Source organism: Mobula birostris, chromosome 7, assembly GCF_030028105.1.
Source record: "Mobula birostris isolate sMobBir1 chromosome 7, sMobBir1.hap1, whole genome shotgun sequence".
NCBI classification, from domain to species: Eukaryota; Metazoa; Chordata; class Chondrichthyes; order Myliobatiformes; family Myliobatidae; genus Mobula; species Mobula birostris.
The window spans coordinates 52,091,248-52,107,672 of NC_092376.1; positions in this window are offsets into that span (position 1 = coordinate 52,091,248).

A 16,425-nucleotide genomic window follows, 5' to 3' on the forward strand; every position below is an offset into this window, starting at 1 on the left:
CCTAGGACAGGAGGAGGAAGAGGAATAACAGACATAAAAAATTTACACAACAGTCAGATAAAACTTCAGAGGATAGATAACAATGAAAGCAGGATTCAGTAGCATATGCAATTCTGTTAAGAAGTACACATCATTAAACTTAAATGAAAGCACAACCTAGAAAAATGAAGAAATTATCACTATAGAATAAAAAGTTAACCCATGGAAGAGCATAACCCTCCATGGAAGACATCCCCATGATCTGAGCAGGCTAAATCAAGACAGGAAGCATTGGACACGTGGCTCGGAGTTGGAGACTTCCCAGAAACAGAGGGGTTCCTGATGGCAATGCAGCGCCATATGGTTAACACAAAAATATATCAAAATAAAAGACCAACAAATTCAAGATGATAAATGCAGAAAATGCCGGGAAAAAAATCAGAAACAGTCCAGCACATTACAGGACCCTGTACCAATTTTATTCAATCTGATTACTTACATAGGCACAATCAAGTGGCAAACATTATTCATCAAAATCTTGTTTTAAAATACAAACTCATTAAAGACACTATATCTTACTATAAATACAACTCAGTTATGTAAAGAGACAGTGAAATGGGCCTGTCACTCCAGAAGGCAAACTAGAAAGGATCAAAGTCCCTTCTCAAGCAGAAGTTGCTATGATTCATCACCAATCTCTTAAAACACTTCATCACAGTGGCTGTAAGTGCTACTGGATGATAGTCATTGAGGCAGGTTACCATATTTTTCTTAGGCACCAGTATAATTTAAGCAGGAGGGTACCTTGGACTGCCGAAATGAGAGGTTAAAGATCTCAGTGAACCCTCCAGCTAATTGATCAGCACAGGCATTTAGTACTTGGCCAGGTACCCCATCTGAGCCCAACGTTTTCCATGGGTTCATGCTCCTGGAGGATGTTTTCACGTCTGCCTCAGAGATAGAAATCACAGATTTCATGTATGACAGTCCCTAGAGTTTAGAGGGAGTGGTTCGAAAAAGAAAAAAAAATCTGTTAAGTGGCAGTTCTGTGGGTGAAAATGCTTTGTTAATGAGAGAGGTCAGTGAATGGCGTGACTAGTTCAAGCTGACAGGAGTGCAACAGTAGCTCAAATAACCATGTATTACAGCAGTGGTGTACAGAAGAGCATCTCTGAATGCACAACACTTTGACCTTTGAAGTACGATAAATAGGCTACAGCAGCAGACCACAAGTATAAACTCAGTGGCCATTTCGTTATCTAAAGGAGATACCTAATGAAGTGGCCACTGAGGGTATTTCACTTTTCTAATTTTCTAGGTTTCTGAATGTTGTGCATTTGCTGATTATCAAAGGTTTCTTGGGCCAGAAATGCTCTGGTCCTCCCCATTTCTCTATTAGATCTTCTGAGGTCTTGTTGTTGCTCAAGGTGACGTCTTTTGGCGGCAGAACAGTGTGGGCGTGTGAAACCAACTTTCCAGATCCAGACCAAGTGAGTTCAGTGTAAGTGGGAACACAGATGATGAGTTGCACTACAAAAATCCAAACAGTCATCACTGGGACAGCCAATTAGAATTTGCTGTGAGAATCAGAGCCAATGCTGTCCAATTCAATCTCCATTGACTGAAAACAAATGGGAAATTATGTGCTTAAATCAGTGGCAACTGAATTCAGCATTTTCACAAATTGTAAATTTAAAGTATTTTCTTCAAAAGCTGAATAGTTAAAATAATATTCATTTATATAATTACATTTCTACATCCATTGAAATTTAGCAGTACTATTTTTAAATGGAAAAAAAATAATTTTCAGAAATTTGAGGGCATTCAAATACTTGCATAAAGAAAAACTCACAGATTTCCCGGTTTATCTGCATTGGTGCAAAATGAACTGGATTTGGCACCAGCTGAAATTTAACGAACAAATTGTTACTGTCAGGGAGAATGTAAGGATGATGGGAATCATTCTGACGAGAGTTACAGTTGGAGTACGTGCTGAAAGCAGCAGCACTGAGGTTCAGGGAAGTCTCCTGTGCATTTGCAGAAAGCAGAGGGAAACATGTCCGTGTGGTGCTGAGATTGGTTGTGGGACCAGATCTTCTTCAAAAGATGGATTGAAGTTAAATCTCACAGAATGTTCAGAAATTACTCAATTCCAAGAGTCCCTTCTAGGAATCTCCCACCCTCTGCTTCAGAGGTTTGAGAAAACACTGGAAGCAATAGCCTGACTAGGGCCAAAGCAGAGCTTTATAAATGTAACCGGGTGACCATCGGATCTTATTCAGCATCGTTAAAAGTGTACTTAGGCATCCATCCGGGTAATGCTAGAATAGTTGTCTGTGCCTTTAAGGGAGATGGTGATGTCATTACGCACGCGCGGAATAGTGTGGAGACCATTTTGCTTTCTACTGAAGACGTGGTAGGGCATTGGAATTGAGTTCCTCCCAAGGCTGGGCATGGTGAGGAAAGGTGAGCATTAATTGACAATATCCATGTGAATTTATTTATGCTCGTTGGTGGATCGAGAATATCAGTAATTTGACATGTTTTACATGTGAATGCTTTAGATTTTCTCGAGTAAATGACTCAATGCTGGACCGCGTGGCTTGGGCAAAGTTCCTCACCATCCAGGTAGGTCAGTTTTCCTGTAATTTAACCACCAGGCAATACCTTGTAAAAGTTGTGCCAAGGTGAACCTTTTGTCTAACTTTATTGTATCATGACTGATTGTGCATGTAACCGCGTAACGTGAATGTTTCATCTCTGTTCGGAAGTTCAGCACGTGTGTACGTCTTAAATGAGATGTACTCACGTACATTTTCTGCTGTTAGGTATAAGATGCAGGGTGGGTGGGATTCTAATGTTGTTTGTGTTGTGTTCCATCAGAATTGCCACTACTGTATTAGTACTGTATTAGTTCTGGTATTTTTATACTGCGTACGCAATTCTGTCCATACACGAGGGTGTGGATCGCAAGTTAAACTGAGATTGTAACGGCAAGAACTGGTTGTAAATTCATTCGTTTTGTCTCGCGACCCTCTTCTGGCACTTAACATCTAAAACAGATAAAGGAATTAAAACCCGAAAAAGTCTTTGTTGTTCTGCATGTGTACTTTTCCTCAGGCTACATAAATATCTGATACAACTTCCTCACTCTTGTTCTTTATGCCTGTATGTAGAAGCTAAGAATCCCATCTGATTTTGCAAAATCCAATTTCGTAGGAAAATCCAAACTATACGCGCGATTTGTTTGTGTTTCATGTCATATTTCTGAAATGTGCAGCCAGGTGTGACAGTTCAGGGCAAATTGATGGGACTTGAATAATGATGCGGTGACTAGCTCTTCCGAAGCAGTCTAATCAATGTTACCGTGCAGGGAAAAGTTCACCTTTCCCCGTGACCCTGAGCATTTATTTATACTCTCAGGACAGGAATTAATATTGGTTTGTATGAGGGGTGATTGATAAGTTTGTGGCCTAAAGTAGAAGGAGTCAATTTTAGAAAACCTAGCACATTTATTTTTCAACATAGTCCCCTCCTACATGTACACACTTAGCCCAGCGGTCGCAGTGGCGGCGCCAGAGATTTTTTCTTGCTGGTTCTAAGGAGAGGCTGAATGATTCAGTGATGATACTGAGGGATGCACTGTATGGTAATATGTATTCGCAAGGCCAGACGCGTGGCGTTAAAAAGTCAGTTTCAAGCATTATGTGCCTACTATAAATGCCTCTGTTGATTCACAAGCAACAGCAATTGATAGATATAATATAGAAGTGAACTGTGACAGTGTCAACAGCATCGGAGACAACCTGGGCTACACAGAGCATAAACAAACAAACCAACAGAGCATCCGAGCCACAGCGCACAACGTGAGTCACGCACCAATCCCGCAATCAGCGTCAAATGCATGCTTTTCAACTGAAAAACACAAAACAAACCCACTGCTAATCGCATTACATAGACAGCAATGCCAAAAGATACACCCTTATTAAAGTCAAATAAGGCAAACAACAGATGCAAGGCTTTACCAGGAGTTGGACAAATAGTACTCTGACCATGCAGTACCTCAATTAATTCGGCTAGTCAATTTAAAACAAAAATCAACAGTATCACCGCTTGGAAGTCTATGCAAAATCAGTAGGCTTAATAGCAGTAAATGTAATATTTTAAGATTTGCAGGAAACATCAGGACTATGGGGTATCCACCACAAAATAATAATAATGATCAGCATTAGTCTTGGCCCAAATTTCTAAAAAATCAACTGCGCTCACCATTGATGTTTTCAGAGAAGCACAGTCCGTCTGTTGTTGTGATTGGTGGCGAAAGCATCGATGATTTTCTGGATGTCAAGTGCTTTGGTCCTCCGGCTGTTTATGGCCAACAGGGCCAAGTTGCTGTTCTGAGCATCGCCGCTGCTATTCCTTAGGTAGTTTTTGAGGCATCTGAGGCAAGAGAAACTCAGTTTGCATGAGGCAGATGTCACAGGTAGAGTCAGTGATATGCAGATTAGTTTGTATAAATGTATAAATGCATCGGGGTAGGGTCTCGTTAGAGCTAGGATTTCCACCGTGTCATTCACTGTCTGTCCTTGCTTTTGTTTTGTTTCCAGCAAACGCCGAACCTGATGTAGCTCTGCAGTCAGGTTCACTTCAGTCACTCTATAGCATTGGGCCATTGGCCAAAGACAATTCTTTTCTAGGAAGAACTTGTGTTTGGGACTCAGTGCTGAGACTCCAGTCAGAACACCCCCAGTCTCAATTGAGATCCGTCTTTTCATTTTGGTCAGAAGTCTGTCTATAACTGGATAGAAACAGTGATTGCGAAGGTCATCAGAGGATGTGACAGGTGAGCTTTCAGTTTGGGCCTCAACAACAAAATCATGTAGGCGGCGGGATGGCTGGGCCTGTCTCCTTTCATGTGGTCTGCTCTGTATACTGGCCTTGACGCACAGGTCCCTAGCTCTTGTCTGAATTTCACTCCATGATTCCTCTCTCCGTTTTGCTGAGAGTGCATTGATAACAGACTGAGCCAAGTCCATAGCAGATGAAAACTCCAAACTAGGAGATTGTAGCTGGTCTGACATGAACTTGATGACTCGGAATAAATCCTCAAACAGAGTGAGAAGTAAAGCAAACTGCTCGTCAATCAGTCCATTTGCAGCTCTGGCCTCCGTTTTCCTCCATGCATTTGGTTGACCCATAATATCCTGTAGTGTAGCTAGAATGGCAGGGAGTGATTTCTTTACAGCACACAAAGCTGTATACTGCCATGGCCAGCATGTATCAGACAATTTCTTCAACTCCACGGGCTGTGCAGTTGATTCCAGTTCTCTCTGTTTCTTCATGAAAAGACTGTGGGCAACAGAGTTTGAAAAGAATTTGCAAAGCAGCTGCACAGTTTCAAAAAACTCATCCGCTCGTGGTACAACACCCACTGAAACAAGGTTAAGTCTGTGAGCACGGCAGTGTATATATAATGCCTGCGGGACCTCTTTCCTGAACCTCTCTTGTACCCCGTTATTGCACCCGGACATCACTGCCGCCCCATCATAACACTGACCTATACACGCGTTCTTATCAATAACGCACTGGGCGAGTGTCTGTTCAATGCTTTTAAGAAGCGACTCTGTGACCAACCCTTCTGCTGGAGTGAAGTGCAAGAATTCTTCAAGCACTGTTTCATTATCCAAATACCGCACCACCGCTGATATTTTCTCATTTTTACTCAAGTCTTTACTTTCATCCACCATGATGGCAAAATGTCCAGCCTCCTTGATTTCTGCACTTATTTGATGTCTGACCATATCTGCCATAATACCCATAATTTCATTTTGGATATTGTGATGGATGTTTTTTGCATTTCCAGGATTGTCCTCTATTTTTTTCATCTACAGCCTTTCAAACTTCCCAATTACACTGAGCAACTCAACAAAGTTTCACCTATTGCCAGATCCATCATTCTCCCGGTGTCCTCGCTGGGCAATGCCTTGGCATGCGGTATAGCGAAGAGACTCAACCACTGCTCTCATGTACTCACGATATTCTTGGACAATCTTTGCATGTCCTTTATCAAGCATATTTCCCAATCTTGAACCGCCTTGTTTTCTCAATCTGAATTCGGCCCATGCCTCCATAGCAAATTTATGAGCTACACTTACATGGTGGGTTTTGAAAGCTGTTGTAGCTTTCCGCCAGTTGCGGTAACCGGTGACAGTGAAGGTAGACTCAGAATGGAACCCATGTCCTCCACACAGGAAATGCCTGCATGCGAAGCAGAACGTAGCATCTTTTGTGATTGAATATTCCAGCCAGGAGTACAGGTCAAACCAGCCACGAATACTCCTTTGCTGATTGCCAAACTGTTGCAAAGGGTACTTTCTCAATGCTGGCCGACGGGGTCTTTACTCAGGCTGCTAGCTAACATCGCTAACAGTATTCCCAGTAGCACTAAGAGCAGCTTCTTCCACATTCTCTTCCGAATCCTGCTCCATTTCTTATTCCTCTATTTTTGCCCTCACACTCCTTCGCTGAACTGCTGTCGTCCTCATCCCTACTTACTTCTTTCTGCATGTCGCTTTCAATTAAGACAGGCTCAGGCTGAGACACCACTGATTCCTCTGAATGAGGTCGTTTTCTGACTAAAAATTGGTCCACTTTTCATGCTGGCCAAAATAATGCACGTGCCAGGCCCACGCTCACTTGTAAAAGCACAATGTGTGTGTGTGTGTGTGGGGCATCCGTTAGTCTCACGAGACCACGGATCTGCGCCTGGATGTATACTATTAATCTCTCACGTGAGTGAGAGTGAGTGACATCACCACCTTAAGTGATCTTAGATCAGCTTAACTGATCTGAGGACAGCAACGGCAAGACATTGACAATGAACGAATAAACAGAAGTGTAGAGTGGATCTGACAGAGTTTATAACTTTTTTGCTGCGTGGGTGCTATGGTAATTGGGGGCGCTGTTTCACTAGCTCAACTGGAGAAACAAGCTGTATTCAAAACTATACAGAAAAAGCAAAGCGGCTGCAGTTAATTTCTTGGTGGTGCTATGGTGGTGCTATTACAATTTCTGCTGGGGCTATAGCCCCAGCTAGCACCATCTTAGCGCTGCCCCTGAGTGGTCGTGGAGCATACAGAACCCTTCTTTGTCGAAGTGGTCTACAGCAGGGGTGATTGCTAAGTTTGTGGCCTAAGGTAGAAGGAGATGAGTAATACAGTTCTCATTACGTGCACATGAAGTTCAACTATTTGAGTGAAAATGCAGAAAGTTTAAAGTTTCTCCTCATCTCCTTCTACTTTAGCCACAAACTACCTCTGCTGTGGACCACTTCTGGAGGTCCAAGATGCCAAATTCTACAAAGAAGGGATCCATATGCTCCAAGACCACTGGACTAAGTGTGTAAATGTAGGAAAAATAAATGTGCTGGGTTTTCTAAAGTAGACTCCTTTTACCTTAGGCCACGAACTTATGAATCACACCTCATATAATTCTGAAACAACAGGAATTCTGCAGATGCTGGAATTTCAAGCAACACACATAAAAGTTGCTGGTGAACGCAGCAGGCCAGGCAGCATCTCTAGGAAGAGGTGCAGCCGACGTTTCAGGCGGAGACCCTTCTTCAGGACTAGAAACGCCTGAAACGTCGACTGCACCTCTTCCTAGAGATGCTGCCTGGCCTGCTGCGTTCACCAGCAACTTTTATGCGTGTTGCTCATATAATTCTGTATGTTTCCAAGTCATGTAGAAGATAAGTAGTACTGGGTGAAATAATATAAAACATCACATTTTAGAGATGATTTATCCCTTTAGGTAGCATCATAAGTTCTATTTCATGTGCTGCTTTGAGTTGGACATCTTGCTTTGCTGCGCTGTGGTCCAAGTACTATTGCATCTGATCAGCAGCCGAGTAACACAATCCAGAAACCAGCACACAGAAGATTGACTTGTTTTAAAATAAAGAGTCTGTACACAGAAGGAATACATAAATCAATTCCATTCCTATACAAGTGTATCTCTTGTTCTTTGTTTAACTCTATGGAATTTGGATGATGCTTTTGATAATGAGAAACTCCATTCTCTTGATCCTACATCAAAGGGGTTGGTCCAGCTCAAAATGAATGCCAGTTGTTCCTGGTTCAAATTATTTTGGACATACACATAGCTAAACCTCTTACTTTTTCAATAAGTCCAGCAATGGAGCACTGATGCGATGGCCCATTGCCAAAATAAACAAACTGCTGGAAGACCCAGCAGGTCAGGCAGCATCTGTTGGTGACATTTTGGTCTGATCCTCTAGATCAGGACTAAGAGCATACAGGGAGGAAGATATCCAGAACATGTATATAAGTGGAAGGAGGGGTGAGGTAGAGGATGGTAAATGATAGGTGGAATCAGATAAGGAGAGGGCTAATGATGGGCAGACAGAGCCAAGTGGGGGAGGGTAATGGGTCTGGATAATTAGGGGATGGGGAAGGGTGGAAAGATTGAATAAATAGAGAGAGAGTTTGGGTGAACTGATGGGAGTGAGAAAGAGCCACAGCATGTACAGGTCACCTGTTCGCAAGCACACTCCTGGCAACCATGTCTGATTCAACACCTCAACCTCTCTGCATACCTACTCTGCAGTTGCAAGCGGATCTGATGTCTTTCGTTTTGGACAAGGTATATGAAGTCTGATCTGTGTATCATGGGAGGTGGAGAATTCTATATTTCTTTGTAGGGATAAATGGAAAATGGTGTTGCTCAAGTTAGAAAAATATAAAGAACTATGGTAAATGTACTTCCAAAGATCCCAAGAAGTAAATCATGAGGAGGAAGTGAAAAGGGATTTTGAATTGCTTTTGCAATCGAATTTTCCTTCTGCTGTCGACAACAATGATGCTGCTGTTAACACAACTTCATTACGCTATGCACACACTGGCACAGGTACACCATGCATGATCCATCATTCATTTGATCAGGGTGGGCTCTGCAACCCCACCTTAGTTCCAAGTGCCCTGGTGCCCTGATCTAAGAAAAATAAATCTGTTCCAGTCATAGAACAGCAAATAACCACAAATTTCAATGCAGACCCAGTATATTGAAGAATGATCCAGGATATAGAAGCATTGTTGGAGCTGATGAATTATTTTCCCAACAGATGATACCAAGTCTGTCACTGCAGGCTTGCTGTACAGCTGAGCATTTTCTCTGACTTCTTTGGGGATTCTTTAATGATTGTGTTATGTACCCCGTAACTGGGTTGCCAAACCAGCAGAAATGGACCACTTAGTTGGAGTCTGGATTACTGGAACTAAGAAAGTTTTATTAAAGAAGTAAGTAACACGGTACTCTAAACGTAAGGATATAAATGCAACGGGTTAGCAATGTTAAAGCACACATGTACACAGAACTAGGATAATAGGATCAATCAAGTTCTATCGCAGAAATGTGAATACTTCCCATGTGGGTGTGGCTAACTGAGTAGCATTGGAACAACACAATTAACTACCACAACAATTACCACATAGGTTCTCTGTTTCTCTACATCTTTTCTAAATGAAGCTTAAAAACAAATATAACAACATAACAACCTCAATCCACTTTCTGGTCTCCACTACAGGATATTGGAGAAATATTATTTTTTCCTCCATTAGAGTCCAAGAATCTCAATTACACTGTTGTCCATGTAGCAGCTGAAATAGAGAAATCCCTACTGTAAGCACACAATACAATACTGGTATACAGTGTTACATTCATCCATATCTGACACATTTTAGCACACTGCCAATGTTTCTGTTTTGAAGGGAAGGAGATGGTCTTCTAGCACCAAACTTACCTCTAGCATTGACTCTAGAGCTGCGGCTCAGAGGGGAAGCGAACTGCAGTAGTGATAGGGATTACAAAGTTAAAGGAGAAGACACGAGATTCTGTGGATGATGTATTGTCTCCCAGGCTCAGGGACATCTTGGATTGTGTTCAAAACATTCTAAAGGACAAGGGTGAGCAGTCAGAAGTCCTGGTACATATTAGCACCAATGTCAAAGGTAGGAAAGTGAGGAGGTCCTGAAGAGAGAATTTAGGAAGCTAGGTAGAAAGCTGAAAAGCAGGATCTCCAGGGCAGTAATCTCTGGATTGTGCCTGTGCCACATAATAGTGAGGGTAAGAATAAGATGACTTGTTAGATGAATGCATAGCAAAGGAATTGGTGCAGGGGTAGGGTGTCATGTTCTGGTCCGTGAAGTCTGCATTCCGGTTCACGGTCCCGTCCGTGGACTCAGGACTCCGGGTCTTCCAGCTGTCCCTTGTTTGAATTAATCATAGGTACCTGATTCCTATCTTTGGGCTTGCAATATAAGTAGCCTTGGGATTGAGTGTGGGCTGCTGGTTTGTCTTGTCAGTCCCTCTTGGAGCAACCTGCTGATGGAAGGCTAGTGAAACCATTTGTGATCCCTAGGCCTGGTTGGAAGACCACTGCTTCATGGAGCCTTGTTGCCACTCATTGGAGTGGTCTTTGTGGTATGGATTCAGCTGTTTCCTAGACCAGCTGAGTGGCTGCTAGCCACTCCAAGCTAGGTAAGAATCTGGCTGTTTCTTTAGCCAGCTGAGGTTGCTGGCTGAACTGAGACTCGGAGCTTCCCTGGAGCAGAGATGGAACTGTCTGTCGTTCTTTGGTGTTTGTCTCTTCTTGTCCTTGCCCCTGTGGGGTAAGCCAGGCTGCTTTGCTGTTGCCCTGCAGGGGGACCTGTCTTGTCTTGTCCTTGCCTCTGTGGGGTAAGCCAGGCTGCTTTGCCTTTGCCCTGCGGGGGGACCTGTCTTGTCTTGTCCTTGCCTCTGTTGGGTAAGTCCAACTGTTCTACCGTTACCTGACGGTGAGACCTGTCCCACCTTGGTGTGGAGATAAAGTTGAGTCCCAGCCTGTCGTAGGATAAGTCCCGGCTCTATGTTGATGTTCAGTTCCCAGTCTGTCTCTCAGCTCCAGTCTCTGAGTTATCAGCCTCTGCATTTCAAGATGAAGATCCCAAGCCAAGATCCAAGACCCCAAGCCTCGAGGATCCCAAGCCAAGCTCAAGACCCAAGACCTCAAGCCCCGAGGATCCCAAGCCAAGCTCAATACCCAAGACCCCAAGCCATGAGGATCCCAAGCCAATCTCAAGACCCAAGACCTCAGCCTCAAACCATGTCATGTCCTTGCCTGGTTCTGGGGTTCGAGCCCGAGGCAAGACCTAGATTCTGGGTCCTTGTCCAGTCTCGGGCTTGGAGTCCAAGCCTTGTCTTGTCTCCAAGTTCAGACCTCTAGACCGCAGCCACGTCCTGTCCTGAAGCCATATCATGTCCTTGCCTGGTTCTGGGGTCTGAGCCCGAGGCAAGGCCCAGGTTCTGGGTCCTTGTCCAGTCTCGGGCTTGGAATCCAAGCCTTGTCTCCTAGTCCATGGTTCCTAGTTCTGGTCCAGCTTTCCCTAGCCCAACTCTGCGTTCTTGTCCCTGCTCCTTGCCTGAATCCTGTCATGTCCCTACTCTAGTCAAGTCCTATTCCTTGTACTTTAGTGTCTGTGTCTTGCATTTGGGTCTGTTCCCAGCACTCCCATTATGACAGAACGAACCAGTCACCCATGGATCCAGCAACACAGACACTGGAGATGAACTCTCGCCATCTAGGATTCCCTAGTGCCGAAACCTCCCACCCACCCGCCCGAGTTGTCCCTAGCCCTGGAGAGCCTCTTCAGTTGCCCGGAGGCTCCAATAGAAGTGGGGGGTGGGTACTGTCATGGTCATGTCCATGAAGTCCGCATTCTAGTTTACATTCTGGTCCGTGGACTCAGGACTCCAAGTCTTCCAGCTGTCCCTTGTTTGAATTAATGATAGGCATCTGATTCCCATATTTAGGCTTGCAATATAAGTAGCCTTGGGATTGAGTGTGGGCTGCTGGTTTGTCTTGTCAGTCCCCCTTGGAGCAACCTGCTGATGGAAGGCTAGTGAAACCATTTGTGATCTCTAGGCCTGGTTGGAGGACCACTGCTTCATGGAACCTTGTTGCCACTTGTTGGAGTGGTCTTTATGTTATGGATTTGGCTGTTTCCTGGGCCAGCTGAGTGGCTGCCAGCCACTCCAAGCTAGGTAAGGTTCTGTCTGTTTCCTTAGCCAGCTGAGGTTGCTGGCTGAACTGAGACTCGGAGCTTCCCCGGAGCAGAGATGGAACTGTCTATCGTTCTTTGGTGTTTGTCTCTATTCTTGTCCTTGCCTCTGTGGGGTAAGCCAGGCCGTTTTGCCATTGCCCTGTGGGGTGTCTTGTCTTGTCTTGCCCTTGCCTCTGTTGGGTAAGTCCGGTCGTTCTGCCGTTACCTGACGGAGAGACCTGTCCCGCCTTGGTGTGGAGACGAAGTTGAGTCCCGGCTTGTCATAGGCTAAGTACCAGCTCAATGTCTATGTTCTGTCCTGTCTCATGTTTGTGTTGTGTTAAAGATGAGTCCTGGCTTGTCAAAGGATAAGTCCCGGCTCTATGTTCATGTTCAATTCCCAGTCTGTCTCTCAGCTCCAGTCTCTGAGTTATCAGCCTCCGCATTTCAAGACAAAGATCCCAAGCCAAGCCTCTAGGATCCCAAGTCAAGCTTCAAGAACCCAAGCCTCAAGGATCCCAAGCCAAGCTCAAGACCCAAGACCCCAGCTTCAAGCCATGTCATGTCCTTGCCCAGTTCTGGGGTCCGAGCCCGAGGCAAGACCCAGGTTTCGGGTCCTTGTCCAGTCTCAGGCTCGGCGTCCGAGCCTTGTCTTGTCTCCAAGCTCAGGCCTCTAGACCTCAGCCATGTCCTGTCCTGAAGCCATGTCATGTCCTTGCCTGGTTCTGGGGTCTGAGCCCGAGGCAAGACCCAGGGTCTGGGTCCTTGTCCAGTCTCGGGCTCGGAGTCCAGGCCTTGTCTCCTAGTCCATGGTTCCTAGTCCTGGTCCCACTTCCCTAGCCCAACTCTGCGTTCTTGTCCCTGCTCCTTGCCTGAATCCTGTCATGTCCCTACTCTAGTCAAGTCCTATTCCTTGTACTTCAGGGTCTGTGTCTTGCATTTGGGTCTGTTCCCAGTACCCCCTTTGTGACATAGGGATTCAGATTTCTAAATCATTGGAATCTCTTCTGGGGAAGGCATGACCTGTACAAAAAAGACAGGTTACACCTGAACAAGACAGTGACAAATATCTTTGCAGACAGGTTTACTGGAGCCACTGGGGAGGGTTTAAACTAATTTGCCAGGGGAATGGGAACTGAAGTGATAGGGCTGAGGACAGGGCTGTTGGTTTAAAAGCAGAGGCAGTGCATAGTGAAACTGTCAGGAGGGACAGGCATATAGAACAGTGGGATGAGTTGCAGTGTAAGAGTGGAGCAAAATCAAAAATGGTGATGGATACCGGACTGACGGTGTTTTATTTCAATGCACGTAGTATACGGAATAAGGTAACTGATCTTATAGCATAGTTAGAGATTGTCAGTTATAACGTGGGCAGCATTGTTGAAAGAAGATTACAGTTGAGAGCTTAACATCCAAGGATACACATTGTATTGCAAGAACAAGTAGGTAGGCAGAGAGGGTGGGGTGACTCTTTTGGTAAAACATGAAATCAAATCCTTAGAACAAGGTGATATAGGTTTGGAAAATATAGAATCCTTGTGGGTAGAGATCAGAAGCTGCAAGAGGAAAAAGACCCTGAAGAAGTTACATATAGGACTCTGAACAGTAGCCAGGAGTTACAAATTACAATAAGAGACAGAATAGACATGTCAAATGGAAAATATTAGAGTACTCATGGGGGATTCTAATATGCAGGTACAGTGGGGAAAATTAGGTTGCTGCTGGATCCCAAGAGGGAATTTGTAGAATCCCCATGAAATGCTGCTTGGAGCAGATTGTGGTTGAGCCCACTAGGGTAAAGGCAATTCTGGTTTGGGTGTTGTGTAGTGAATTGGATTTGATTAAGAAGCTTAAGGTAAAGGAATCTTTAAGAGAAAGTTATCTAACTTGGATAGAATTTATCATGCATAGAGGGAGAAGCTAATGTCAGATGTATCAGTATTACAGTGGAGTAAAGGGAATTACAGCATCATGGGAGAGGAACTGTCGGTGTCTACGGGTGAGGTGCTGGAGGATTGGAAAGTGGCTCATGTTGTTCCATTGTTTTAAAAAAAGGATCAAAAAGTAATCCAAGAAATTATAGGCCGGTAAGTTTGACGTCGGTAGTGGGTAAGTTATTGGAGGAAGTATTAAGAGACTGAATCCACAAGCATTTGGTTAGACAGGGACTTATTAGGAGAGTCAACATGGGTTTGTGCGTGGTAGGTCATGTTTGACCAATCTATTGGAGTTTTTTGAGGAGGATACCAGGAAAGTGGATGGAGGGAAGGCAGTGGATGTTGTCTACATGGACTTCAGTAAGGCCTTTGACAAGGTCCCGCATGGGAGGTTAGTTAGGAAAATTCAGTCTCTAGGTATACATGGAGAGTTGGTAAATTGGATTAGACATTGGCTCAATGGAAGAAGCCTAAGAGTGGTAATAGAGAATTGCTTCTCAGAGTGGAGGCTTGTGACTAGTGGTGTGCCACAGGGATCAGTGCTGGGTCCATTGTTATCTGTCATCTATATCAATGATCTGGATGATAATGTGGTGAATTGGATCAGCAAATTTGCTGATGATACAAAGATTGGAGGTGTAGTGGACAGTGAGGAAGGTTTTCACAGCCTGCAGAGGGACTTAGACCAGCTGGAAAACTGGGCTGAAAGATGGCAGATGGAGTTTAATACAGACAAGTGTGAGGTATTGCACTTTGGAAGGACAAACCAAGGTAGAACATACAGGGTAAATGGTAAGGCACTGAGGAGTGCAGTAGAACATAGAGATCTGGGAATACAGATACAAAATTCCCTAAAAGTGGCGTCACAGGTAGATAGGGTCGTAAAGAGAGCTTTTGGTGCATTGGACTTTATTAATCAAAGTATCGAGTATAAGAGCTGGAATGTTATGGTGAGGTTGTATAAGGCATTGGTGAGGCCGAATCTGGAATATTGTGTTCAGTTTTGGTCACCAAATTACAGGAAGGATATTAAGGTTGAAAGAGTGCAGAGAAGGTTTACAAGGATGTTGCTGGGACTTGAGAAACTCAGTTACAGAGAAAGGTTGAATAGGTTAGGACTTTATTCCCTGGAGCGTAGAAGAATGAGGGGAGATTTGATAGAGGTATATAAAATTATGATGGGTATAGATAGAGTGATAGCAGGCTTTAGCAGGCTATAGATAGATAGCAGGCTTTTTCCACTGAGGCAAGGGGAGGAAAGAAACCAGAGGACATGGGTTAAGGGTGAGGGGGGAAAAGTTTAAAGGGAACATTGGGGGGGCTTCTTCACACAGAGTGGTGGGAGTATAGAATGAGCTGCCAGACGACGTGGTAAATGCAGGTTCTTTTTTAACATTTAAGAATAAATTGGACAGATACACGGATGGGAGGTGTATGGAGGGATATGGTCTGTGTGCAGGTCAGTAGGACTAGGCAGAAAATAGTTTGGCACAGCCAAGAAGGGCCAAAAGGCCTGTTTCTGTGTTGTAGTTTTTCTATGGTTTCTTCTATAATAGAGCAAAAATTAGTGTGAAGTTAGAGGATTGGGAAGTTTTTAAAAAGCAACAGAAGGCAACTGAAAAAGCAATAAGGGGGGATAAGATGAAACGTGAAGGTAATTTCAAAGAGAATATCAAAAGTTTTTTCAAATATATAAAGAGTGAAAGAGAAGTGAGAGTGTGTATTGGATGGCTGGAAAATAACACTGGAGAGTTAGTAATGGAGGAACAAGTAAATGGCAAATGACTTGAATAAGTATTTTGCACCAGCCTTCACTGTGGAAGACACCAGCAACACACACAAAATTTTGAAGGAATTCAGTGGGTTAGGCAGCAGGTATGGAAATAAAGAAACAGTTGCTGTTTCAGGTTGAGACCCTTCGTCAGGATTGCAAAGGAAGCAGGAAGATTCCACAATAAAAAGGTAGGGAGAGGGGAAGAAGTATAGCCAGAGAGTCATAGGTTAAGTTAGGTGGATAAGAAAGGTAAAGGGCTGGAGAGGAAGAAAGTTTATATGAGAGGAGAGTGGCCCATAAAAGAAAGGGAAGGAGGAGGGGATGCAGGGGGAGTTGATAGGCAAGTGAGAAGAGGTAAGGGGCTAGAGTGAGGAATAAAGGAAGAGGGAAATGGGAGGGAATTTTTTTTTTACCAGAAAGAGAAATCGATATTCATGTCAAAGTGGTGGGAGGTTACCCAGATGGAATATACGGTGTTGCTCCTCCCCCTTGAGGTTGGCCTCCTTGTGGCACAAGAGGAGACCATGGACCGACATGTCAGAACAGAAATGGGAATTAAAGTGGCAGGAAGATGGGGTGAGCTTGAATATTTGGAAAATAAAGGAGATGCAGGTGAGGGCAGTATCAATGGCGGAGG